Genomic DNA, 27390 nt, shown 5'->3' with positions numbered 1-27390 from the left:
CCCAGCACTCATTTGAACAATGTTAGCATATATATGTAATGTTTATTGATCTTACTCAAGATTGCAGTTGTAATCAGCACAATAAAACAACATTTTGTTGCCTATATTAGTGAAAGTATAAAACTTTTTATTCCTGGGGTCATGGTTTGAACTGAATTCATTTTTACCTTGTAATCGGTGGTTTTATCCTTACTGCCATCACAACTGAAACTCCACAGTGCTTATTTGATTGTAATCATACACATTTTGATTTGAATTCACTCCACATTGCACTTGAACCACGTTGCTGTTCTTGGTTCCTAAGTACTCACTCTGCAAACACAGTTACGAGCAGCAGACTACAACACTGAATATGAGACGCAAAGCTTTATTCCTTCAATGGTTTACTTTACTCATTATTTAGTTTATTTAATGTTTATTTAATTCATTGTCTATTATCCCTTTTTTGCAAACAAATTAACCCTGAAAAATTACAAATATTTTGGATGTATACTTATGAGCAGATGACACGAGGAAAAATGACTCATTGTTGCCAATTTAGTGGAGCGTCACACATATGCCAATTCATTCACAAACTGTTTCCATGAATTCTAGTTGTCATAGTAATGCAGTAATGATAAAATTGCTGTAATATGTATATATACTACAAATAGATACACTAATCTCACTTATTTCCCCAGTTTTGTGTAAGTTTTATACCTAGTTTGAAGGGTAAACGCATACCAATTGACAACACTGATAAACAATTGAAGAGCACAAAACTCCGCAAAGAATGCCGTAGTCCCCTTGAATAAGTACAAATAAGTGCTGGTAAGAGGTCGGGTGTATGATTGTTGTGATGAAAGTGCCCCGGCATCTATGGGTACAAGTGGTGTGCGGATTTAGCACAGCAAATGGGAAGTTTGTTGACACAAGCGACTCTGCAAACATCGAAATGGCATCAATCTTCTAAATTTTTTTAATCGTAAGTAAAAACTTCGAAAGCGTTATGGGGTTGTGGGCACTGCGTTGGCCACCCTTTTCATTACCCTCTGTTTAAATCTTAAAATATGGCCTTAATTTCTAACTTTGGAGAAAATACTTACTTCAAAAGAAGAGCAGAGGTCTTGAGCTCCTTCTCTCACCACCAACAACTCGTGACTGATGACCATCTCCGGTGTCAGGACGTGTTAAAAGTACTTTTTCGGAGGGTGGCCTAGCCGTGGTAGTCGGTGAGTTGGCCAGGCCACACGGTTGTTTACCCTATATGGTAGCCTAGCCTACACTACACTGTATACTCAATACATATGTGTTATAGTAATTATTTAAATCAGCTAATTCTCTACATTCAATGCAGCTTGACTTATGATAATTCAGCACAAAGAGAGATTGAGTAACACTAACAAGAGTTAGCCTAGCATATACTATGGTATATTGTATACATATACAGTAACCTAGCCTACAGTATACTATATACTACAAGTACGATATAGTAATTATTAATATGAGCTAATTTTGGATGTTCATTGCATTCTGACATATGGTAATTCAGTTCAAAAAAGAAATTGAACACAAAAAGAGAATCTGATCATATGATAATTTATTATACAAACAAATTATACACAAATCAGATTCAGTTTGACATTGTCATAATTGAAGTTCTAAGGCTGCTGCTGGCTACATATAATTATAAAATACAAACATAACAAATATGCATCTTTTCCATGAATGTTTTAAAAAGTGTTATATTCCTTCACTGTATCCAATAATATATGTATCCTCTTATTATTGTATTATAGAATACTAACATAGTGGTCATTGTTTTGGTTTGGCAATCTGCTGATGGCAGATCCGAGTTTATTTCGCTGTACTTAACTCAACTCTGAGCGAATTTTCTTGCTTCTAGTTAGCATAAATGAATACAGGCAGTCCCCAGGTTACAACAGGGGGTTCCGTTCTTGAGAAGCGTTGTAAGCCGAAAATCGTCGTAAGCAGGAACATCGTCAAAAATCCTACAAAAACCTTAATTTTAATGCTTTGGGTGCATTCAAAACTATGTAAACTACATTCTTATTGCATTTTCCATCCAAAAAACCTTCAAATATAGTTTATTTTGCATTTTTGGTGTCACATTTCTTCTGCCAGATCAGCGTTGTAGGCGCCGTAACCCTAGAACAAGTGTCGTAACCCTGGAAATAATTTCTGATGAATATGATTGAAAAGCGCCTTAACCTCGGAACGTCGTAAGCCGAACCTGTCGTAACCTGGGGAATGCCTGTATCTAGATACTTTAGTTATATGGGACAATGTCTTTTTTCGTTACATGATGTGTTTTCAAGTTGAAATATAACTTGAATACATCCCGTTGTGAACTAAATTATTTTCTTTGCAATAGATTGCTGGTGGCATGTTTATGGTGTAAAAAAAGTGATTGAGTTCGCTATTTTCATTTTATTTTCTCGTGATACGAACTTTATGTTCCTTATCTTTTATCAGCGCAAAAGCAATAGTAAAATATGTTTTTTTCATGCCAGGTATTTTTTATTAAAATAGTTTTCTATCTATTTCATCTCCAATTGTGTTTGATGGCATATCAACGTTTACAGGAGTTTTATCCTTGTTGCTGATGCATGATAATAGTCATTAGCAGCTTGAACATTGTTTTCTCAGCTTCACCTACAACTTGCAGTTTAAATTTACCAGTATATTACCTTCCAATCTTTTATCCATAGCGAATAAAGTTATTACATAGAAACATATCAGTCCTGTTCTACATTACGTCCTTTATAGCCATAACTACGGTAATGGTTTACTATTGTACGATGGTTGGAATACAAGCAAGATGGATGTTATCCGGTTCAGTTATACTTAGCTAAAAAGTTGTTTCTCATTCAGTTGTTCATGGCTGTACACATTTATTTAACGAATATAACGTTAAAACTACTTTTATCATTCTCTTCTACTATTTTGAACTTACTTATCTAGAAGATGGGATAAAGACCTTGCCTGAGGAGATATCAACCTGGTATGCATCCATCTTTATGCTTCACCTACTGCATGGTAGTGCTACAAATTTTTTGTTAGATTTGATTAACTTACTGGTAAATCTTAACCTAGAATAAGAGAGAGAGAGAAAAAATAACCTTTTTCAGACTGCTAACATTTGCTCCATGTCTTTATTTATCATGTCTTCTAGTTAAATGAGTTAAAAAAGCAAAAGAGAATGATAAAAGTATCATTAGTAACATTATACAGTGTTTCCAAAAATAGCTAGAATCCGCGAATAGTTGAAACCCTTAAAAAAGCGTTTAAAACTGCCTCTTTTGTTAGTTAAAACTAAAGAAAAACTCACTAAAAATGTTTGTATCTTTTTTTTATAGTTTATCACAAAAAGTGTATTTTATGATGAAATTGCTAGAAAAAAACAGGAATTTGTGGACATTTCTCAAAGAAAAATGCCACGAATAATAGGGTTATATGTTTCAGAGAGAAATCTGTGAATATGTGAGTCTGCAAATCCAGAGTCTGTGAATACGGCAGGTTGACTGTAATCGTTGCTTAAATGCTACAGCCATAAACAACTGAATGAAAACAGTTGCTTTGCTACAACAACCGACCGAATCTGATGATAATGTTTTGCTTGCATTTCATTTATTGTTTTATAGTACAAAAATTACTGTAGATATGTTACAAATGACGTTGATTAAGTAGAGCAAATATTTTTGCATTATCCCTTTATTTGATATCAAGAAATTATTGGCAAGGAAACATAGTACTGCTAAATTTAAGATGCAGTTACAGCAGAAGCTGATGAAAAAAAATTCACACTGCTATTGACTATAAATTATCGTCCGTCAGGAACATGGGATTGAAACATTCGACTTGCAAAGAAATAAGTAGGAGAAAAAAGTAATTTAAAAAATACTGGTCATGAGAGAACACAGTTTACTGTTGTTTTCACGCCAATTGAAGATAAAAATGAAATAGGATGAAAATAGCTAATGGAATCTGTGATTGTTCCGACACGTAATACAAACCCTCGGTCCTTTACATATGGAATTACTTACGGCATAGCTGAAATTACGACCGTTGAATCTTGAACAAGGTGGTTAGGCAGTAACTACTGTGGGGCAGGCTAGCCTGCCCGGATGTAAGCACTCCACTTTGCTTTCGGCTGTCTTCCGATGAACACGTGTTTGTGAGCTCCGGCTGACTGGTCGTTGATCTTTTTTCAAAGAGGGATCCTTTTGGTTTATTTATTTATTTTTTTTAAATAAAGTGTATCTACGGTGTTTGATATTAATACTAAACAAAGGTTTGTTCATGAAACTTACCTGTCAGATATATATATATATAGCTGTATTTTCTGAAGTCCGACAGAATTTCAAAAACTTCCGGCACACGCAGTGGTCTTCTGTCGCCGGTACTGTAAACACCTGTTTTCAGTACCTCCGTCTTAGGATTTTGAAACTTCATTGCCGCTAAGTATCCTAATTGTCTTTTGGAAATTTTTTTTTTTTATTGAATATAACTTTTGATTTATTTACTTGGATTTGTGGCTAGGCATACGCTATCATAAATTGATTTGAATTTGATTCATTTTTGCATAAGATATCTGAATCTAGTTAGGCTAGTTTCAGAGGGTGTTGTCTGCAAAGATAGGGTGTGGCTACCGAAAGCTTCGGTAGATCCGCACTTGGTATGCACGAGGGGTACGGGTCTTTCTTCTTTGTTGAGATTTGTCATGTAAGGAGTGTGAGACTTTGTCTAATTCCGTAAGGAAGACGTATGATTCGTATGTACGCAATTAATCAGTAAACAAAAGTCAGGGTAGTGAACCTGCTAACCTTCCTGTAGACTTTATTTTGCCTAACCCTGTAGTATGGCCTACGGGCTATGAGCTTATGTCTGTGAGAGGTAATGCCCTTTATGTTATAGTTTGTTCATGAAACTCACCTGCCAGATATATATATAGCTGTATTTTCTGAAGTCCGACAGAATTTAAAAAACTTCCGGCACACGCAGTGGTCGGCCAGGTGGTTAGTACCCATTCCCGCCGCTGGGAGGCGGGTATCAGGAACCATTCCCATTTTCTATTCATAATTTTTCTGTCGCCGGTGCTGGAAACACCTGTTTTCAGTACCTCCGTCTTAGGATTTTGGAAACTTCATTGCCGCTAAGTATCCTAATTGTCTTTTGATTTATTTACTTGGATTTGTGGCTAGGCATACGCTATCTTAAATTGATTTGAATTTGATTCATTTTTGCATATGATATCTGAATCTAGTTAGGCTAGTTTCAGAGGGTGTTGTCTGCAAAGATAGGGTGTGGCTACCAAAAGCTTCGGTAGATCCGCACTTGGTATGCACGAGGGGTATGGGTCTTGCTTCTTTGTTGAGATTTGTCATGTAAGGAGTGTGAGACTTTGTCTAATTCCGTAAGGAAGACGTATGATTCGTATGTACGCAATTAATCAGTAAACAAAAGTCAGGGTAGTGAACCTGCTAACCTTCCTGTAGACTTTATTTTGCCTAACCCTGTAGTATGGCCTACGGGCTATGAGCTTATGTCTGTGAGAGGTAATGCCCTTTACGTTATAGTTTGTTCATGAAACTTACCTGCCATATATATATATAGCTGTATTTTCTGAAGTCCGACAGAATTTCAAAAACTTCCGGCACACGCAGTGGTCGGCCAGGTGGTTAGTACCCATTCCCGCCGCTGGGAGGTGGGTATCAGGAACCATTCCCATTTTCTATTCATAATTTTTCTGTCGCCGGTGCTGGAAACACCTGTTTTCAGTACCTCCGTCTTAGGATTTTGGAAACTTCATTGCCGCTAAGTATCCTAATTGTCTTTTGATTTATTTACTTGGATTTGTGGCTAGGCATACGCTATCTTAAATTGATTTGAATTTGATTCATTTTTGCATATGATATCTGAATCTAGTTAGGCTAGTTTCAGAGGGTGTTGTCTGCAAAGATAGGGTGTGGCTACCAAAAGCTTCGGTAGATCCGCACTTGGTATGCACGAGGGGTATGGGTCTTGCTTCTTTGTTGAGATTTGTCATGTAAGGAGTGTGAGACTTTGTCTAATTCTGTAAGGAAGACGTATGATTCGTATGTACGCAATTAATCAGTAAACAAAAGTCAGGGTAGTGAACCTGCTAACCTTCCTGTAGACTTTATTTTGCCTAACCCTGTAGTATGGCCTACGGGCTATGAATATGTCTGCGAGAGGTGCTCGCTCTCCTTCATTGTTGTGAAGAGTGCTACTTCTGTAATTGTTACTCCTAACCCTGTAGTGTTGCCTTCGGGCCCTAAAACAGTGTCTGTGAAGGGTATTGCCCTTTCTCTGATACTCTATCGATTCGTAACTTAGAATCGAAAGTGCTTGCTTTAGAGAGCAAAATGAAGTGGCTAAGTGCAGTGACAGTGGCCCTTGTGTAGTGGAGGGTGCGTCAGATCGGCCTTATTTCGCCTCTAGGCCGGGACCTCTGCTTGACTCCCAGGAACACAGGGAGAGAGCATTCGAAAGCGGAAGGAGGGTTACGAGGAACCCCCACCGATCTGACGTGCCTTCGGCAGACCTGAAGATACTCCCAAAGTGCGTGCACGTGCACGAATCCTGAAGGATTGCTTCTCGTCCTCCGAAGCGTCCTCCCCGCGCAGGGGTTGGAGCTTTCGGAAGGACTTGCGCCCTCTAAATAGAAGCTTTATAGAAGAGGACGCTTCACGTCCTCTTTCTCTCTCTCTCGTTATGCGTTTCAGTGAGAAGTAAGAAGGCGAACGTCGCCTGAACACGTGTACGTCTTTCCACCGAGAAATAGGAAAAAGAAGTCATAGTAGCAGGACGCTTTTGAGAGCGGACGTCCGAGCTTTGTTACTGTGATAATAAGAAGGCGTTCCCTCGCCCCTCGTATTCTCACACGATCAACCCTTCTCCTGAGACTGCTTCGTGCTGTCGGATTTCTCTCTGAGATGTATCTCGCTCTTCCCTGAAGGCAGTTTCTCTCGCTTGTTTTGACGCCTGTCAGGAGCGTGACGCTTTTCTGCACGCTTCTTTTGACACTCAGCTTGGACGGGACACTCGGATGGACGCCAGGCGCGCGCTGGTGCACGGCAAGCGCGCACCAGTGGATGCCGAGCGCGCGCCAGTGGACGCCGAGCGAGCGCACCAGTGGACGCCGAGCGCGCACGCCAGTGGACGCCGAGCGCGCGCCAGTGGACGCCAGTGCACACCACGTGTGTCGCCTGGCTGAACGTTTCTGTTGAACTCCTTCAAGCTCTTGTTTACGATTTGGCCCTAAAGAATTTTTACCTCTACCTTTGGTGATACCTTCGACCTCACCTGCAAAGAATGTGAAGTAAGCAGTGCTTCGGAGGAAGCTTAAAGTGAACAGACAACTTCGTCTTCGAAACCCAGCAAGACCTCGGGTTTCGTGAATTCAAGAGGTCTCTGTCCATTAATATTGCTTTTCGCAAAGGTGGATGGAGTTAAGGAAAGCTCAAGGGAAGATCACATTTGCTCTACCGTAGTCAAGACTTTGCGATAAGGCAGTTACGGGTTATGTAAAAGCTCGACGTCCTGAACGTCATGACGCTCGACAACGTTTGGTAGGATTCTTGCAAAGGCACTCATCAAGAGGACGCTCTTCAGGAAAGCGCAAGACAGGACTTCCTTAGCCATACTGCCAATAAATTTAGGTTGCAAGCTTTTTAGTCCATCTGAAGGGCTTTTCAGATGATAGATTTTGTTAGTTCCTAGTTCGGGACTACGCTGCCGAAGTTGAACATCGGGGTCCTACCTGCCGTAAGCCCAGTCTCTTAACAGGATTCTTGCCCCTTCCTCGATTGATACGGGAATCGGGAAAATTATATGCTCAACTTCCTGGATTACGTTTTGTCAATTCAGTGACTTTCCCCCATTGACAATATACTATTGTTTTGTCAAGTACGTGGGTATCCCCTCATTGACAAAATATCTCTTTGTCCCATAAATGGGTTAGTTCGCATTGACAAACATATCAATAACTTTATATTGCGTAAGCGGATAAGCTCTTATTGACAAGATTCGGAAGAGCTCTCATTCATCAATCGCAGACTCGTACAAGAAATAGACTTGTAGACTACGTCAATGAATGCTTATGTCCAATAACATAAGAAGCTTGAGCTGTCCGCTTCGATTCTCTACGATTTGTTCATGAAACTTGCCTGTCAGATATATATGTAGCTGTATTTCCGAAGTCAGCTATAGATATGTCTGCCAGGTAGGTATGAACAAACTTTATTGTATCATAACAATATCATATTTTGCCTTGCGTTATTTTACTACTGTTTGGTTCAAGTCATATACGCTTGCTGTAGTTACCTCTTCGGATGGCAACGGAGAGGTCTATTGTCTATTATTTTAAGGGCATTTAATTGGTACTCCCTGCAGCCTTCCAGGAGTTTCCGATTTATCTTTTACCGTTTTATGGTAGTGTTATGACGACACAAACGCATCTCTATATTTAGCGTTTTCTGTTTCGCTTAAATATACCAGCTTGAGAGTCTCTTTCTGCTCATAAAATAACGGACCTATTTCTTCGTAGAATAGAGTAGCTGGTAACCCAGGCATAACAGTAAGAGACGACGAACGTGTAAGCTGCTGTCACTGTCCTCCAGTCCAACTGAGCCAGTACCATCTCGTTCGCTGTTATGCGCGGTAGGTTACGTCTCTCTCTCCTGCGGGATTGACTGACTAACCGCATCTCTGTGCTGGCGGTTACGTCTCTCTCTCCTGCGGGATTGACTGACTAACTGTATCTCTGCCCTACAATCACGGACTTTAGCCTAAGATTGAGAGGATTTCTTACATGAATTAATAAACATTGCATTCGTTTTGCCTTACTATGTTCAACAGAGATATCTCTTACTTCTTTCGGTGCTCGTTACCGCACGGTATAGGACTACGAGTCTACCGCAACATTGCACTATTATATGCTCTCCTGCTTAGGCAAAGCGCAGCCTTATTAGGGAAGTAAGCATGCTCGGTGAGGGAATGGATGAGCCTGCTGGGGACCATTTCCTTCCTGAAGAAGTTTGTTTCCCTGAATAGACTGCAATTCAGACCTCTATAGTTTTTTCCTACCGGGAAACTGAAATTTTATCCAAGATCTAGGAATGATTCTGAACATCTCTCAGTGCGTCAAGTATCACCTGAGGTGATAGAGAGAAGGTGCCGGAAATCTGGAGAGGGTTTCAGATGTCCTGGAACATAATCTGAAAGAAGTAGAAGCAATTCGGTCGTCCCTCCAGTCCTCGAAACGAGTTTTTGGAACCAGTGGTCCAGATCAACTCGGATATTCCACAGCTCTCTCATATCTTAAGAAGTATCTTCTCTCGGTCCCTGTTCGAGTTTACGAGAAAGAGCCTATTATGATAACAGGCATAGAACGTAACGATCCTCTAGAGGTTCGTTACAGGATTGCAAAAGTCCGTACGAATCTTCTCGATCGACGGCAGCAACTACTGACTTCCGAGTGGAATCTTTGTTTAGAAGTATGTTAAGAGTTGTGGAGACTTTAGGGACGTCTTTTCATTCATCTCTTCGCTATGTTGAGGACGAAGAGGCTTCTTCTCTGCTCCCTTATTCCCGATCCGGGAGAGGTAGCATTACACGCCATCCTATGGTATTGAACGGGGATGGATGTTTAGTCTCTTTTCCCCCTTTTTTCAAACGCTTAGGAAATGTAATAAGATGAATTATGACGTCACAGGGAGCGACACTGACGCTGATCGCCCCATGTTGGCCTTCAAGATCCTGGATTCACAGAGGTCACGTCCTTCCTAGTTCACTTTCCAAGGACCTTTTCCGAGAGAGTCGGTCTACTCTAACACGAAAGGTACCTATAACCTCTCCGCTCTGAGTCTGACTACGTTCAGACTATCGAGATGCTGGCAGTCACAACTATTAAACAATACGCAAATATGTTGTTGACAGCCTTTGGGCTCAGAGATTTGCTTCTGTCAAACAACAAAGCCCTTCACGATCTTTGAGTTCTGTGGAATCTCGAAACTCGCTCACCTTTTACTTTTTGTCTCGCTTGTTTTCTCGGAGTCAGACACTCGTGCGAGATCAGGCGACATATAGTAGCCCTGAGTTTCTTGTTGACGAAGTCGGTTGCGTTTATACACCCCCGTTGATCGTGTAACATGAGACCAGGTTGGACTGTCAGGCATTCGTCCTTCGGGACTGAATCGCCTTTTTGCTCCATGCTCATTTCTCCTGGAACCAGAAGCTCGAGTCAGGAGTTGCTCATGAGTTGATTCGCTGACGACGTTGGGTTGCGTTGATACACCCCCAAGGTTTGCTTAGCTTGAATCGCCCAGGCAGTCCAGACACTCATCCTTCAGCGAAGAATAGTGCCTTATGGTCTTCAGGGTACAGCCTTGCTGTCCTTGATTCGTCTGACTGGTCAACTGGTCGGTCACCTGACTTTAGTACACACGGACTGACTGTGCATGTCCAGATCGAAGCTTCAATATGGAACTTAGACGTAGTCTGAAGTTCTTGATGTCAAAGCATTCGAACCTCTATTACCTGTTAACTTCTTCCACGTGATCAGAAAGGCCTATCTTCTAACCACCCTAGCTACGACAAAGAGGGTTAGTGAGGTTTTAAGCCATCGTCAGAAGTTTTGGCTTTAGAGAACACAATGCGGTGTGTTCTCTAAGCCTTCTGTTGTGGCCTAAGAATGGAAACCCATCTTGTCCTTGGGCCAGGAGCTTGGAATCAAGGATGGCACAAGTTATTGGGCAGGAGCCAGAGAGAGTCCTGTGCCCTGTCGGGTCTTTCAAGTTTTATCTACATAAAACTCAAGAAAGTCAAAGTCCTTCGGACAATCTGCAGTGTTCCGAAAAAGACCAGACTTGCCCATATCGAAGAACACCCTGGCTTTAGTGTTAAGTTCTTCCAAAAAGGCTTCTTCATTGTGTTTGCACAAAGATTTGAAATCTTTTGATCTGAATGCTCACGAGGTGAGGGCGCGGCCTCGGAAGCATTTCAACAGAGCATGGCACTCGGCAACATACTGAGTACCACGTTTTAGCGAAGCAACTCTGTGTTCACTTCACACTCCCTGCGGGATGTGAAGATGGCACATGAGATCTGCTGCTCACTAGGGCCATACGTGTCTGCAGACACAATCTTGGGGGCAAGAAGTACCACTCATCCTATCCTGTAGAAAATGGTTAGGAAGAGCTCTTCATTTAGTTGTTGAGTCGCCGCCAATGGCGACTTCTTAACTCTTAAGCCTTAGTTAAAACACCTTAACTTTGGCTAGGTTGGTCAGGTGGTGATATATATATATATATCTATATATAGATATATATATATATATTATATATATATATATATATATATGATATATATATATACATATATAATATATAATAATTAGCTATAATATTATACTTATATTATATATTATATATTATATATATATATATATATATATATATATCATATATATATATATATGTATATGTATATATATATATATATATATTATATATATCTATTAATATATATATATATATATATATATATATTATATATATATATATATATACATATAATATAATATATATATATTTATTATATATATATATATATATATATATATATATATGATATATATATATATATATATTATATATAGATATATATATATAATATATATATATATATATATATATATATATATATATATAGATATATATATATATATATATGATATATATATACATATATGTAAGGCATAGGGTTTTGATTAATAATATGCGTTCTCTGTGACCTATGGAATGTGGAGAACAGTGCAGAGAGTAGCTGATGAATGAGTTTCTGGGGGTGGCGTGAGATAAAAGTGCTTAATTCAGGAAGTCAATGTACGACAGTTTATGAACTCTTCTCAAAGTGCCTTTGGGAAACTGGTTGTAGCCAGTAATATGAGGCGTTGTCAAAGTGTGCATTCGTATGTGCGTGTGCGCCTCTTCTATTCATAATGTATCACTAGCCAAGTCTATGGGAAGACTTGCACAGAGATTCGTGGGGGAAGGCAAAGCCACGATGGCGGATGCCAAAGTGTTTTTTTAAACAGTGAGTGATATTCCGGTTGGGAATGGGTAAGTGTTACCTTTACTTTAGCCAAAGGGATGGCTTGTTTGATATCTTGTAAGATGTTCCATTTTATTAACTTTGTCTTTAAACTTGTGTGTACTTACCGGGATGTGTTCTGTATCTTTGAAACAGACGGATCTGAATGCCGGGGGACAAAAGAGTTCCCGGAGGGGTGTGGACTTTTGGGTGACTTGACAATGTACTGTTTTTGAGTTAGTCTGTAAGACTGGATTACTTGGTTAATTGATTTATTTATTCTTGTAAATAAACGTTAGTGTTATGATGCAACTCTCTCATTTTCATTACCTGTTAGAATGGAGAGAAAGAGGTGGAGAGAGAGAGAGAGAGAGAGAGGGATTGCTGGATTCCTTGGAGAGAGAGAGAGAGAGAGAGCCTGTGTGTTTAATGGAGTAATGGGGTCTGCCTTCCGTTTCGTGTCCACGCTTACCTTATGAATACTGGGGGTCCTTCCCCCATGTTACAGTGGTGGCAGACGGTTAAAGAGGGGATATAAAAGTTTTTTCTTTTCTATGCCTAGGAACGCCAATGTAGAGATGGGTGGCCAGTTAGAAAATAAAAGGGGTAGAGAAAATATCCGTCCGTGCGATGGGGGGATGAGGAAAGAAAATTTCTATTAGGGTCATCAAATTTGCTCGTACCGAGATTCTTCAGGGCGGGAGTCGTGAAACAAGCAACTCAGTCTAGTTCATGAGTGACGGTTGCTAGGGGTCATCTCGCCGATCGCGTTTGTATTGTGCCGACGAGATTTACGCGTTTTACGAAGAATTTCGAGTTCCTTTTGTTCCCATTATGGAGTGGTGAGTGTTAAAGAACTATTGTTTATCAAAGGGAGAGGGTTTGTGTTTAAATATTTCAGGGTTATGGGATTGGTTCAAGAGGTCAACAATTTTTCTTGTTTTTGCCCCATAGTGACGTATTTTCTTTATTTGCACGTGTTTATAATAGACGTATGCATTCGTCTTTGTTTAAAACAAAGGAGTGTATTTTTCTATGCATGTGAACTGTGCTTAGATAATCATATTTGGCTTAGTGACACAGAGCGGCCACAATTTTACGGGCTCAGCACATTTCTGCAGAGAGGCGCCTTGCATTGCGAGGGTATACTGGCATCCCTCGGGGGGGATAGTCACATGGAGAGTACCACTAGCCTCCCTCGAGAGATAGTGCAGGGGATGGGTACTAGTGTATATCTTGGGAAGGGGTCCTCAGACACTGTTCAAGGGGAGATGGGGGATACTGCTGGTATGCCTCGGGCTGTTCTGCCGCTCGACTGAGGGGTTGTTCTCAGGGGGGGAGAAATTTTTTTTTCTCAGTGTGGGTGAACTCCCCCTTTTCCTTTTTTTTCTTTGTGTTGGGAGATGGATTTGGCCTTGACCATGAATGCTAAGATATCAGCTGATTGATTAGTTGATGAAGTGAAATGCCCATGGAGTCTTTTATTTTAGAAAAGAGATTTTTCTTTTCCGTGAATGAGGGGAAAAGTAGTTAACATGCACGGGATGTGTTATATGTTTCGTTGTGCCTTGAAAGACACAAATATAAGGGGGATACACAGATTATTTTTTTATTGTGTTGGAGAGATTACTTTGAAATGCCGATGATTGGTGTTGTATCTGTGTTGTGTGGCAATGGTGTTATGTCATGGTGTTGCATGCTGGAGAAATTGTATGTCATAGGATTCAGCAATACTAGTGTATGCTATTTGAATTTCACCCTTACTTTAAATTTTTGCAAGAGAATTATTGCTATGAAGAGTTATTATTATTATTAATAATTATTGTACTTGAGATGTGTCACGGGAGGTTTGCTCAAGTATAATTATCATTACGGGAGAATTGTTTTGCGAGAGATTTGAGATATTTCATGGGAGATTATTTGATAATTATTACAGATAATTATTCAAGGAGAATTATTACAATGAATTCATGGGAGAAGTCTAGTGTTAATTATTTGTTGAGTTTTTGTAACTTTGGAGAATATTTTCAGTGATTCACGGGGATGAGTTTTGCTGAAACTTGATGAATCTGATTGAATCTTGGTGAATTGTGTTGAAACTTGCTGAAATTTTGCTGAATTTTGTGCTGAATTTTTGGAGAATGGACAAGCATTAACATTGGTGATATTTTTTGTACTGATACAAGGAATGTGCCAGGGCATCTGGCTTTTTCTCCCGGCAATGGCCAAGACCCTTAGGTCTCTGTATTTGCTTGGCCCGACCTTAGGGTTGGACCAGCTCCTCCTTGATCCCTAAGAAGTCTCAGGCTTTGAAGGACAATCGTGGAAATAGCCAGCCTTCTTGGTGCTTGGAAGAAGGGTTGTCTGTCATGTCTGGACTTCATAATACAACATAGCGGAGACCAGGAAGTAGGTATCCCTCCTTCAAGAGAAGCACCTGCTATCTTCTGGGTTTCGACCATCTTCCATCGAACTTCTGTGCCGCATCCTCTCCCATGTTCTCATTTTGGAAATATCCAGTTCAGCTAATAGCTAGTCATCTTCGGTGTCCTGTTGTTGCCTTAGAAACCTCCCCTTGGGACACCTTTGCCTTCACTCTCTCCATTGTAGAATGAAGGAAATCTGCTTCCAGTCCTTAACCCTTTTTCCTCTCTCGAATGATGAGGAAGGAATTAGGCTGGTGCTCGATCAACAGGACATTTTGGCCTGCATATTCTCCTTGTGACTTGCTTCTGTTGTCAGATGCACCGACCAAGTACAATGACTCAGGATGACTTTTTGGGGACAAACTTGCCATTTTTCGTCTTCTAATTTGCAACGTGTTCAATAGACACTGTTCACCCCAAATTAAAATTAAATGATGGAAGACTTTGCCTTTCTTGATACTGAGAGGAGTTCTTCCCTGACCCAACCTTCTGTATCAGCAACACAGGAGGGGTTCCTCAGGCAGTACATTCCTTGTGTCTTCACGACTAAAGACTATCCAGTTTCCCTTGCAAGCATAGGCTTTCTCACTGAGCAGGAACAGAAATAGCTGGATAATTTTTTGAGTCCTCTGTAACATCCCAGGGATTGGAGACATCTTTGCTGGTTTGTGTCGTTGGTGGGTCTTTTTCTTTGGTCAGAGCTGCCAGAGTTGCTTCTCTCCTATTCACTTCTGAAAGACGTAGGTCTACATTTGTCTTGGTCTTTCACCTGAAAGTAGTAATGTTTCTCCTCAGTCGAGATTCAACTGCTTATGAGAAACTTCTCTCTGTCTTGCTATTACAGGGACCCTGAGTCTCTTGTTGGTATTTGACTCATATAGAGTTCCTTTCTCCCAAGACGGCATCTCGTCCTGCAACAGCATTGGTGAAAAAGATAGACAATTTGCATGGGTCTTCTTCAATATCACGATGACTTTTCACTAGTACTATTGACTTGCACAAGGAAGAAATGTGTAAGGACATCTTTCTACTGGTTTTGTGAGACAATCGGGAGGAGGTTCTCTGCAGCTAGCAACAATGTCACCACTATGCTCCTCAGGAGAGATCACAAAACCACTGGCTTAGTACATCCCTCGCATTCCTGAGGAATCTGTTGGTTTGGATACAGTCATCGGACCACATTTATGTCCATCCACATTCGGGTATTGCCCACAAGTCCTTGGAACCTTTTTTACTTGGATGTGTGGTGGCTGCTCAACAAGTTGTGTTTTCTTACCCAGCTCCTTTAACAGGATAGCATCTTGCCTAAGGCGTGGCACTGAAGTGAGAGGGATTACGAGAGTGACTGGCCTCTCCTCCCCCTACTTCTCTTCCTTTGGGTGGCTAATAGGACTCGAACCTACACTTGCTGGAACTGGCGTCTTATGCAGTAAGTCAACACGTCGAGTCCATTTTTTATTTTTCTTTCTAGAAGCATAGAAACAATCCCGCTCCTTCTTCTAGCAAGAGGAGGAAAGCGTGACTGGCAATAAGACAAACCCTTTTTGAATCTTTTCCTTACTGCTTCTGACTCTATAGAGTATTCCCAGCTTTTTTTTATGAGTTACGATTCCTCATCCATTCAAAAAGGTTCAGAAGTCTAACATTAGATCTTGCATTTTCTGTTCTCCAATCAATATGTCAGAGGCATGGTACTCCCTCGCTCTTTCGACCAGGAGTAATCTAGGTGTGTAGAATCCAGTCAGTTCAGAGAGACTTGCTCAGAACCCTCCCTCCAACTAGTGAGTATTAAGGACCAGTGGTTTCTATATCTGTAGGAACAAAGCCCAATTTTTAAAAAGTAAACTGTTTTTCCTAATTATACAAACCTGAGGTCCTTTACATTGCATACATTTAAGCCCACCTCATTCCACCCTGACAGGGTGGGCAGGACTTCCACCGCAGTCAGTGATTAATTATGTACTCCACCTTGTTTAAAGTTAAACGACCATTTCCAGCTACACTGAAAGTAATTCCTATAAAAATTTGTTATTTTATAATGCTGCAGTTTGTTCTGAATTAGTTTTAGCTACCTCCAAAACTGAATGTGCAGTATGATATTTCTGTAATCAAATCAGACAACCATTTCAGTTAGTGATCAATTAACATCACATAAACCCATTTCGTATCTTGAATGTCAGGGTTTGTGGAATATTGAACCTGATATCACAAAGCAATCCACCCTGTGGTAGAATTGTTCGTTTTCAAATAAAAGAAGGCTTGAGAAGTCATTTAATCTCTTATCAAATTTGCCCCACTCATGGCCTGTGTGTACTACTTGTTTGGTCCACATGGCCCAATCTTTGTATGAATTAAAAGAAAGCAGGTCAACACTGACTGGCAGTTGGACATCTTTTATGTGAATTTCAAAATTTCAACAGCCAGTGTTAATTTTTGTAAATAAATTAATCTTTTAGACAAGCCCAACGAGGGTCAGATATTTTGAACAAATGATTTGGTTAAACAACTAAATGATAATTGTTGTGACTGAACGAGTTGTGGTTTTGTAATTCATTGAAACTAAGCCTAGAATAGCATTTTTATATCTCTCTTCACAGATTTATGTACATTACATTACAAAATTATTCTACTTTCTTTTTGAAGTGATGTATGTGTAAGCCGTTGCAAATAATGGTTTAGACTAATTCTGCAATACATTTTCATTTTGGAATGTTTAAGTGAAAGTAGCATATTTTAAAATTACTTATTTTTAGTTCATATTATTGTGGAATTACCTGGAACATTAACTGGTTCTTACAAGGACACAGACAGGAAGACGGAAATGGGATGAATTGCATTTTTTTACACATGTTTTGCACTGCATTAGTCTTACATTTGCATTGAAGCTTTAAGTGCCTAGTGTACAATCTCATTGGTACTGCATTGTGTAATGAAAACTTCTATGTGCTAATGGAGATCACATCTCTTTGTCACAGATAACCTGTACTATTGTTTCGGATGATCACTGATAATCTGCTGCGGAACAGGTTTTCTTCAGTATCCTGTAAATTTTCCTCAGGAACATATTCTAGGTAAGTGATATAAAAGTGAAATCATTTAAGTAAGAGAGAATGTCCATGAATTATATGTAGTATTTAATGTAAGCTATACAGAACCTTTAGTCACTTAATGACACAAATGATTGTTCAAAACCCAGTCTGTTAGTTATTCATAATGCACTGACTGACATTTGTTCCTACACAATATACAAACTTGATGTTCTTTACAATAGGAATTATTTACAGTGAAGCTGGCACACAGCTGATAAAATTCTTGAAGAAAGTGGTTAGGCAGTAACTACCGTCTGGTAGGCGGGGAGACCTGCCTGCCCAGATGTAAACATTCCGATTTTGTTCTCGGCCATTTTCAGATGAAGATGTGTTTTCGTGAGATCTTGCTCAACTGCCATTAATCAATTTTCCCAGTGGTATCTTTCTTTTATGGTTTTGATATATTTTCAATATGTTTGATATTAATATTGTTAATATGCAGACCCACTTTTTGTGATAGTCTTGGAAGCTGCTTGTCCCCTTCATGTATATAGGGATCAGCAACGAGGGTATATAAACACTCTTACACTTTTTTCCCCCTTTAATAGTAAGGGAAAGCAGTATATATTTAGTATTGGATTTGGGATTCATGCTTACGCTCCAGGAGAATTTACCGGGGGAAACCTCAGAAGTTTTTCTCTCCCGGTATTCTTCCTTCTCCTTTGCCCTCTTCGCTCACTTGTCGGGCGAGGAAGAGGGGGTGGTGTGTATGGTGTTGAAGACTGGATTTCATCTCGTTTCGGAGGGCAGTGCTCTTTGGTACAAGAGGAGTATCATTCTTTATTAATGTTTTCTGTTTTCCGCAGGCTGACAGTGAGCGATAGTAAATCACAGCAGTAGATGAGTGGCTATCTCTGTGTTTTAGATTGTACCTGTGACATGATAGCATGCTCTGGCTCTGGCTCTCGAGTGTGTGTATGATTCCCCTGCTGTGAATCATATTAATATGCTGCTGTTTTCCTGAAGTTTTATCATTGGACAGCATCTATGCCAGCTGCCCTGTGATTATTGACTCTACTTCTGATGATGTCTGTTCTTCATCCTGTAGGAGAAGTCCCGCTGAAGAACATCTTCTCCATTGCCTTTCCCTTCCTTTTCTGAAGCTCAAGGAGGCCTCCTCTGGCCAAGAAGAGGAATGATGCTTCTCCTCCCCTAAGGAGACCTCCTGCAGGATTTCTAAGGGGCTGCCTCCTCCCGAGGAAGCATAATGGGATCTTTCATCGGCTCTTCCCAACCCTCAGTTCTTGGTAGACTCCCACCTGGTGTTCTGATTCTGAGGATTCAAACACCTGGAGACAATGTGGTCCCTGGCTCTTTCTGTCCTTTGGGAGGATTCCAATTTGCAGTCTCCTATGGGTCTCGCATTTTGGGAGCCTCAAGTGCATATTCTGTTAAATCACACTCTTGATCCAGTCTTAAATTCTCGCATATAAGACTGGTTCTATGCCTGTTCCTCCTTGACTTCTATGGAAGTCAAAGAAGGACTTCTCCTGATGATCGTCTGACGAGATTCGAGAGTCTCACTAATTGCTTGAATTTCTTAGAATTTTTGGTGCTCTCTAGGTGTTTTGTTTTCGGTGATTTCCAAACACTCAGGTGAGTCAGGCATTATCGATGATTATCACAAGAGTCGGGAATCTCGGCGAGCGCTTGATTTCTTGTGAATTTTCATGTGCTCATTGAGTGCTTGGTTTCATCTGTTTCCGAGTAATCAGGTGAGACAAAACTCACCTGATTATTGTTTTACAAGACTTTGGAACCTCTCCAAATGCCTAGTTCCCTTAAAAATGCTAGCACTTGCTGATTGCTTGGTTTCTTGCGATATCCGAGCTCTCAGGTGAGATAAGTTTTCATGATGATTGTCCTTGGGAGAGTCGGGAATTTTTCCAAGTATGTTAATTAATATGAATTCTGGCCCTTGCCGAGTGCTTGCTATTACATCCCTCTACCAGTACAGGAGTTTGCTCTTCAGTCTGGTTTAGGCTTCTGCAGAGCATGAAACTTCATGCCAACACCTTGGTGCATGATCAAGTCCCATTCTTGTGCCAGGACCTTAGGGTCTGAACACGTAGGACAGCAGGCTCAGAATCCCTCTATTCTTCTTCTTGGGGATTTGGCCTCAAAGGATAATAGTCTATTGGGTGGAGGTGATAGTTCTCTGCTGACAATTACCACTCATAATTATGTGGTTGTGATCTGCTCAGCTCACTCAACTCGGCTCAGCCTGTCCGGGTCAGCCAAATGAACTCTGCTCTTGATCAGGTTGGTTCTTTGCCATGGCATAACGCCCTCCTTTCCCATGTTACGGTCTTCTTGCAGTCCTGGTGTCATCTCCTAGAGAATCAATTTCCACAGGAAGGGGTCATCGTCTTCATCCTCATCAGTTTCATCTTCTACTGCCTCCTCCCTTTCTCCTCCTAGACTTAATATGTTGTACTTTGCTCTTCAGTGCAATTCTCTTTTGAGTTTTCTCCTCATGGAAAAGTAGCAGCTTGTTTCTCTTCATTGGTGCTGTGAGTGTTATGTTATTAGAATCTAGAACATTTCACAAACCTACACATTTATGAATGAACAATTTATGCAAAACACATAGCCGCGATATTAAAGAATGGTTACGGTTTTCAGACTTAGGCATAAACATATGAGAAGAAATGAGATAAAACCCACAGGTGCCATTTACTTAAATGTCACTTTCTTAAGGTAGGTCTGTCAAACTGATCCATTTATCTTCAGTTGACATAAATGTACTATATACATAAGTACAGTGGAATCTCTACATACGAAAGTCCCTATGTACGAAAAATTCAGGTTACGAAAGCAAAGACAAAGATTTTTTTGCTTCTGTGTACGAAAATAATTCAGGTTGTGAAAGGGTAAAGTCCGAGATTCGCCCGGGCTGCTGAGAACAATTTCAAAACTAGCGCACCGCCAACTCAGTAGACTCACCACCATCCTCCCGCTCTCCCATTGGTTCCTGATGCTAGTCACCGCCGTAAGATCCTGCTCTCCTATTGGTCAGCATCTGTCCCATCATGCCTCTATGTAAAGGCGTTCCTTGACCATTTTTTGTGGCAGTGTTATCGTAAACACTGGAATTCATTCATTCACATATATTTCGTTTGTTAATGTACGTTCGTGTTAGTGATTTTGCTTTCATTGTACTGTAAGTTACTTTATCGTGTTGTGTGTGAACTTAATTACTTACGTTATTAGCCATGGGTCCCAAAAATGTTGCAGAAGTTCATGGAAAGAAGAGGATGCTTTCTATGGAGAACGAAGATGGAGATCAAGAAGTGTTAATGTTTTCTGCTATTTGTTAATGTGTTTCATAAATTTTAGTGATAATGTTTCCTGACATTTTTTAATGTGTTTCGTTAAGCTAAGTTTTCAAGTTTTCTGCCATTTGTCCTTCTCCTCTATCGTCACTTTCGGACATCGCCTCACTCGAAAGGTAAGGTTCCACATTTTACTACATGCGCACGTACATGTACATACAGTATTTCTTGTACCCTGTACACTAATACACTTTATTTACAGGTACAGTCATGGTTATGTTAGGTATTGAATGGTCCAAATTGTTGTATTTCATTGTTTATTGGTCATTTTAGCTTTATTATAAAATTTACTGTGGTGTTTTTGTAGGGCTTGGAACAAATTAGGTAATTTACATGTAAAACGTAGTTCTAGATACGAAGAAATCAGCTTACGAAGGCCGCTTCGGAACGGATTAATTTCGTAACGTGAGGCACTACTGTATGTAGCTTATACAGATATTTCAGGAGTGATATTTTGGGATAATTATTTTTATCCGAAAAATGTGTGAAATCAATATACAGGCAGTCCCAGGGTTACGACGGCTTCGGGTTACACATTCCAAGGTTACGACGCTTTTTCTTAAATATTCATTGAAAAATCCGCCCTGGGTTACGACGTTTGTTCCGAGGTTACGTCGCTGACGCTTCCGACACTCCGAGTTAACGACGCTTTTAAAAAACGCATACTATGATAAATATTTTTTATAGTTTAGCACAGTATATTAATAAAAATAAGTTTCTGGTTAGATTACAACAAAAATTTTGAGGTTATGATGATTTTCGACACTTTTTATGTCGTATTTTTCGAATTTTTTTAGTGACTCGTCATATGCGGAACTAGTTTCCGAGCGAATGAATACTAGCTTGCAATGCACAAAGTTTATAACAGTCCAAAAGCGCAAATAATGAAAAAATCATTGCTTGTTTCCAGTAATAATAACAAAACTAAGTTTCTGGTTAGATTACAACGCAAATTCCAAGTATCCAAAGAGAGACATTATCCAGTAATTTGATCAGAGAGAGAGAGAGAGAGAGGCGTCTTCCGACGCTCCGAGTTAACGACGCTTTTAAAAAGCGTATACTATGATAAAAATTCTTTATATTTTAGCACAGTATATTAATAAAAATAAGTTTCTGGTTAGATTACAACAAAAATTTTGAGGTTATGATGATTTTCGACACTTTTTATGTCGTATTTTTCGAATTTTTTTAGTGACGCCTCATATGCGGAACTAGTTTCCGAGCGAATGAATACTAGCTTGCAATGCGCAAAGTTTATAACAGTCCAAAAGCGCAAATAATGAAAAAATCATTGCTTGTTTCCAGTAATAATAACAAAACTAAGTTTCTGGTTAGATTACAACACAAATTCCAAGTACCCAAAGAGAGACATTATCCAGTAATTTGATCAGAGAGAGAGAGAGAGAGAGAGAGAGAGAGAGAGAGAGAGAGAGAGAGAGAGAGAGAGAGAGAGAGAGAGGCGTCTTGGCAAATGAGATCATTTGCCAATGGTCTTGGGGATTGACGTAACGTTTATTTTCTGAACAGATAGGAGAGAGAAGTGTTCGTTTCATTAAACGGCCTCTGACTCATGCCAGAAAATGTTTTGTTGATACTAATAATATAAGCCTATTTAAAGATACGTTTACTTTAATTAGTCTATATGATACGTAAATAGTAATCAACTGTTCTTGTAGCCCTCAAGATTTGGCAAAATCGAGGTATCCAAAGAGAGACATTATCCAGTAATTTGATCAGAGAAGAGAGAGAGAGAGAGAGAGAGAGAGAGAGAGAGAGAGAGAGAGAGAGGCATCTTGGCAACAATGGTCTTGGGGATTGACGTAACGTTTATTTTCTGAACAGATAGGACAGAGAAGTGTTCGTTTCATTAAACGGCCTCTGACTCATGCCAGTAAATGTTTTGTTGATACTATTATATAAGCCTATTTAAAGTTACGTTTACTTTAATTAGTCTATATGATACGTAAATAGTAATCAACTGTTCTTGTAGCCCTCAAGATTTGGCAAAATCACTCCAGGTTGTACATAAAACTTCAAGAATGTAGTGTCACCAGAGGATTACAATAGTTTTTACCTTCAAGAACCAGCATTTTTTTATGAAAATAACTCCAGGTTGTACATAAAACTAAAGGAAACAACATGTAGTGTAACCAAAGGATTACAAGTAAGGTTTTTATAACTTTTTATTAGTTTAAGACATTTTTCCAATGTCGTTCCGGCTTACGATGATTTTCGTTACGACGTGTCTTAAGAACGGAACCCCCGTCTTAACCCGGGGACTGCCTGTATTTGGTAATGAAATAGATAAAATTTGTCAAGGAAATCAAATGTTTATCTGCTAGAAAGTAATTATTGTATTTATTGTTAATAAAAGAAAAAATTTTTACTGTTGGCTTCTAAAATGTTTATTTTCTGGGCTAGACCTGTGTCGCCCATTGAAATGCTCCTTATAGCACTCATTTCTACAGTATAAATAATTCCTAAATATACAAGAGAAAAAGCCATATGGAATGCCAGGGTTACTACCCGGCTCCCTCACCCTCATAGGGCGTCGGTATGGTATCTGGGGCGGGCGCGTGAAAGCCACTACCAGAGGTCCTCTGCCAATTAGACTTCTCCTTTCTCAAATTCCCCCGCTCTAGAGAGGAGCCATTCCACGGCCATCTACCTCCCGCTACTGCTACTACTATCGTCCTGCCCAAACATTCCTTTCATAGCACTTGTTTCGCTCGCACGCGTGTGATTTTGTGGCAAGTTGTAGTGATCTTTTCGAGATGTCTGACTGTCAGGAAGCATCTTCACCTAAGTTGAGTACTTCAATTGCCATTTTTGTTCACAGTTGGGTAGCGATGCATCTTTTATAATATTGTTTTGTTGATGGAACGTAGTGGGGGCCCAGCATGACGCCGCTCCCGAGTCAGCCACCTTGTGTGCATCGTTACCAGCGAGTGTTATCATAACAACCTCATTACAACTTTCAATCAGTTCCTCATACTGATTGTAGTCTTGTTTAGTCATTGATTTAGGCATTTGTTATAAATTTTATAGTAATTACATCTGATAAGGTCGATTACCTTACGTGAGATGCATACCCTAGCCTACCCGACCAGATCTAGATAGGTTTTGGAAGGTAGGCTAGGCAAGGGGATGTATCCCGATACCCTTCTTATATTAGTATAGGCTAACTAGACCAAACTGATTCGTTGGTTTGGTGGTTCAGCCAGTGCCAGAGAGACTTATCTCTTGGTACGATCATAGGGGCTCGTCTATTTTGCCTGACCAGATCGAAATTCGATTTTGGAGGGTTAAGGTAGCCCTTACAGTGGCCTCCTTGTGATGTCCTAACAGAGCCATCCTGGCCTACCTGACCAGATCAGAGTTCCGATTTTGGAGGGTTAGGCTAGCTGCTCAGGTGGGCTTTCACACCCTCTCACATCAGGACCTCCTATAGTACCTTATCAACCGTTTATTATGTGTAGTGCGTGCCTTATCTTATATAGAGGGGTGAGTTGACCTAAAGTATTCTACCCCTTTGGTAGTGGTTGATTCATGGCTTCTCGGAGGGTCCTCCCACCTGACCGGTTGCTGTGGCCAGCCGATCACGAGCTTGCCACTCTACTCTGCGACCTCCCTCCCGTTCCGGACCCACTCCAGTGGGGCTATGATTGCTCACTATACATTATCTTACTGGTAACAACAGCTAGAGCGTTGAACTCGGTTTTGGGGGGGTAGTTGGAGGAGTGGAACAGCTTATGATACTCTACGGGTATGACCTCTGGTTGGTGTCCACCTCGGCGAGGGATGGCCGGCCACCTAACTCGCCAGGATGGTATACGCCGGGATTTGATTACCATGATTGACGCCACTCTGTTTCCATATTCCTATTCTGTTTTTGCTGCTTCCCCCACTCCGGTGGGACCGGGACCTAGTTTCCCTGTTCTGCTCGTATTAGGCCAGCTCCGGAAGCTATAATTATAGCAATAACGAGTAGGTGGATTACAGAGTAGGCAACGACAGGCAGAGTTTATTTTACGTAGTTTTAGAATTTAGTTTTAATATATATATATCTCCAGGGTATGTATCTGGCCCGTATTACTACGGCGGGCAGTATCTCACCCCACCGGGTATTCAAGTACCGGAACCCTACGTACCAAGGTTCCCGCCGCTCCTTTTTTAGTACTGTCTGCCGGTGACTTCTGCTTCCCACTCCGGTGGGGGCGGATTGGGGCTAAGAGAAGTGTTCCCAGAAGATTGGGAACTGCTACTCCGGTGTGATCAGATTCAGGCTCAGGTTTACCTTTTCCCTGTTCTGCTCGTACCAAGCCAACCTTGCTAGTTATAACTACGGCGAGAGTGAGATTATAAATTTGGAGCACGCGGGGACATTAGGAGATTTAATTGTGCATTGTTAGTGAATTAGTAACCATGCACATATCACCGGATCCAACTCCGGCGGGTCTACTTAACAATACTCATGTATCAATTAAACTTACAGATGGTACGCTGTCAGGAGATTGCGTGTACGGCGGTTCTCCAGCAGCCATGCGGGCATGAGGTCTGCAGATCTCATGCCGGGTGTGCAGTCCAGGTAGATGACCTCCTGGTATGGCACCCTGATGGCTGCGAGGTGTGTTACGCACTCGCAAGCGACCTTACTAACGAGTCGGTAGGTTCCATTCTCACCTAAATGATATTCTGAGAATTATATTGAATTATATTGGTCAATAGACACAAGCTAACCAAGACAAGGGGACCTGATTCGACTATCTCTTACAGACTTCTCAGGCCCTCAAGGCCTCCTCGTTAGCAATCCTCAAGATTTGGGTAGGTGGATTTGGCAGGAACGTCAAGTCCAAACAACCCTACATGCTGTCGGAGGAGATGTGCTCCCTCCTGTATCCCAACGCCAAGATGTCGGCAGCTGTTGCAGCGGAAGTGGCAGCCCCTATCATAGCCGAGATCCGCGAGAAAACCCAGGCCTTCCCGGAAGAACAGGAGGGAATAGGCGAGGAGGTCTTGGAGGAAGTAGCAGCCATCAGCCTGGAACAAGAACCTATGGTCATCGACACCCAGGGACAAGGTAGGGAGGTAAGTGAGGCAGGTAGCCTCCAGACTAAAGTTCTTTCCTTTAGTCCATCTCATTCTTTCTCTTCATCCTTCCAGGGATTTACTGGGAAGTCCACAAACCGTAGGGACAGGTCGTGCTCAGTAAAAACCATTAAGAAGAAGTCTCTACCGAAGGCTACCAAGCCTTTTAAGCCTTCCAAGGCGAGCTCCGCCAGTTCGTCATCAGCTCCCAAGCCAGTGGCGGACTCGGCCAAAGCTACTCCCCCGCACCAGGGGTCGAGAGCTAAAGGTCCCAGTGCCAGGCCAATGGAGTCCGGCTTTGATCCAGTGACCTTCTCGAGCCTGCTTATGCAGGAGATGGGCAACTTGGTTCAGACTAAGTTCCAAGAGATGTCCTCTCAGCTCGTATCAAGTCTAGAGACGTCGGGACAGTCTATGCAGTCCCTGACTCAAAGACTTCAAAACCAGGAGAGCTTGATGGCGGAACTCCTCCGGTCCAGACATACAGAACAATCCTTTGTTGTGCCGGACGAATCCAAGCTCCCACCATTCATCAACAGCAATCCATGGCAGCTTGTGGTTCATGCTCCCTTTTCAGAAGGCATGTTGACGATCGAGGGTTGTGGGACCCATCCAGTGGAAGCCTATGAGTTCTTCCACCCGGGCCTCCAATTCCCCTTCCCGGGCTATGCCCGGCTAACAGAGGAAGCATTGGTAAGGGTGGATAAGGTCCCGAAGGAGACGATAATTTACCCGAGGGATCAAGCTCAATTGGCATGGGTTCGTACCCTATCAGATTGGGAGTGTGTCAACACTAAGTTGACACCACATAAAGGTTCCTACACCATGTTCGCGGTAGGGGACGACACTCCAGCGCCATGTACATCACAGGTCATGGAGTTAACCTTGCAAGCTGTAATGGAAGAAAAACCAATGCCTCAGCCCAAGGAGACAGATCCAACCTCTCTGCTCTTCCCTGGAGACCTGGAGTGCTGGGTGGATGCCCTAGCAACATTCACTGTGGGCAAGCTCAACCCAGACTGTGCTTCTGCTCAGTTCAGCGAGCGCTTACCCAGGATTCCGGAGGCTATGATCAAGGTGGAATACGAGGCAAAATGCAGACTGAGTAGGTCCATCAACTCAGTCACTACAGCAGAGATGACAGCCCTTGTCTATGCTGAGGAGTCTCTATTCCGAGTCTTGACGAAATCGCTGTTACAGACCCTTCAATGTGATGTATACGACTTTGCCGTAGCCAGAAGGAACTGCAGGAAGCATGTTTTAGCCGATGCTTCCATCAGACATGAGCCCAACAGGCTCATTAAGGCTCCAATCTGGGTAGCCAACCTATTCCCT

General features: G+C 41.2%; 1 long non-coding RNA gene across 1 annotated transcript in view; it reads left to right on the top strand.

The window, feature by feature from the left end:
- Positions 1-27390, top strand: part of LOC135204751 (uncharacterized) — a 50979-nt gene that overhangs the window by 1237 nt on the left and 22352 nt on the right. The window contains exon 2 of the long non-coding RNA XR_010312328.1: positions 17519-17614. This is a non-coding gene — a long non-coding RNA (uncharacterized LOC135204751). The remainder of the gene's footprint in view (positions 1-17518; positions 17615-27390) is intronic.

Source organism: Macrobrachium nipponense, chromosome 47, assembly GCF_015104395.2.
Source record: "Macrobrachium nipponense isolate FS-2020 chromosome 47, ASM1510439v2, whole genome shotgun sequence".
Classification (NCBI taxonomy): Eukaryota; Metazoa; Arthropoda; class Malacostraca; order Decapoda; family Palaemonidae; genus Macrobrachium; species Macrobrachium nipponense.
This window is presented reverse-complemented; position numbering and strand designations above follow the sequence as displayed.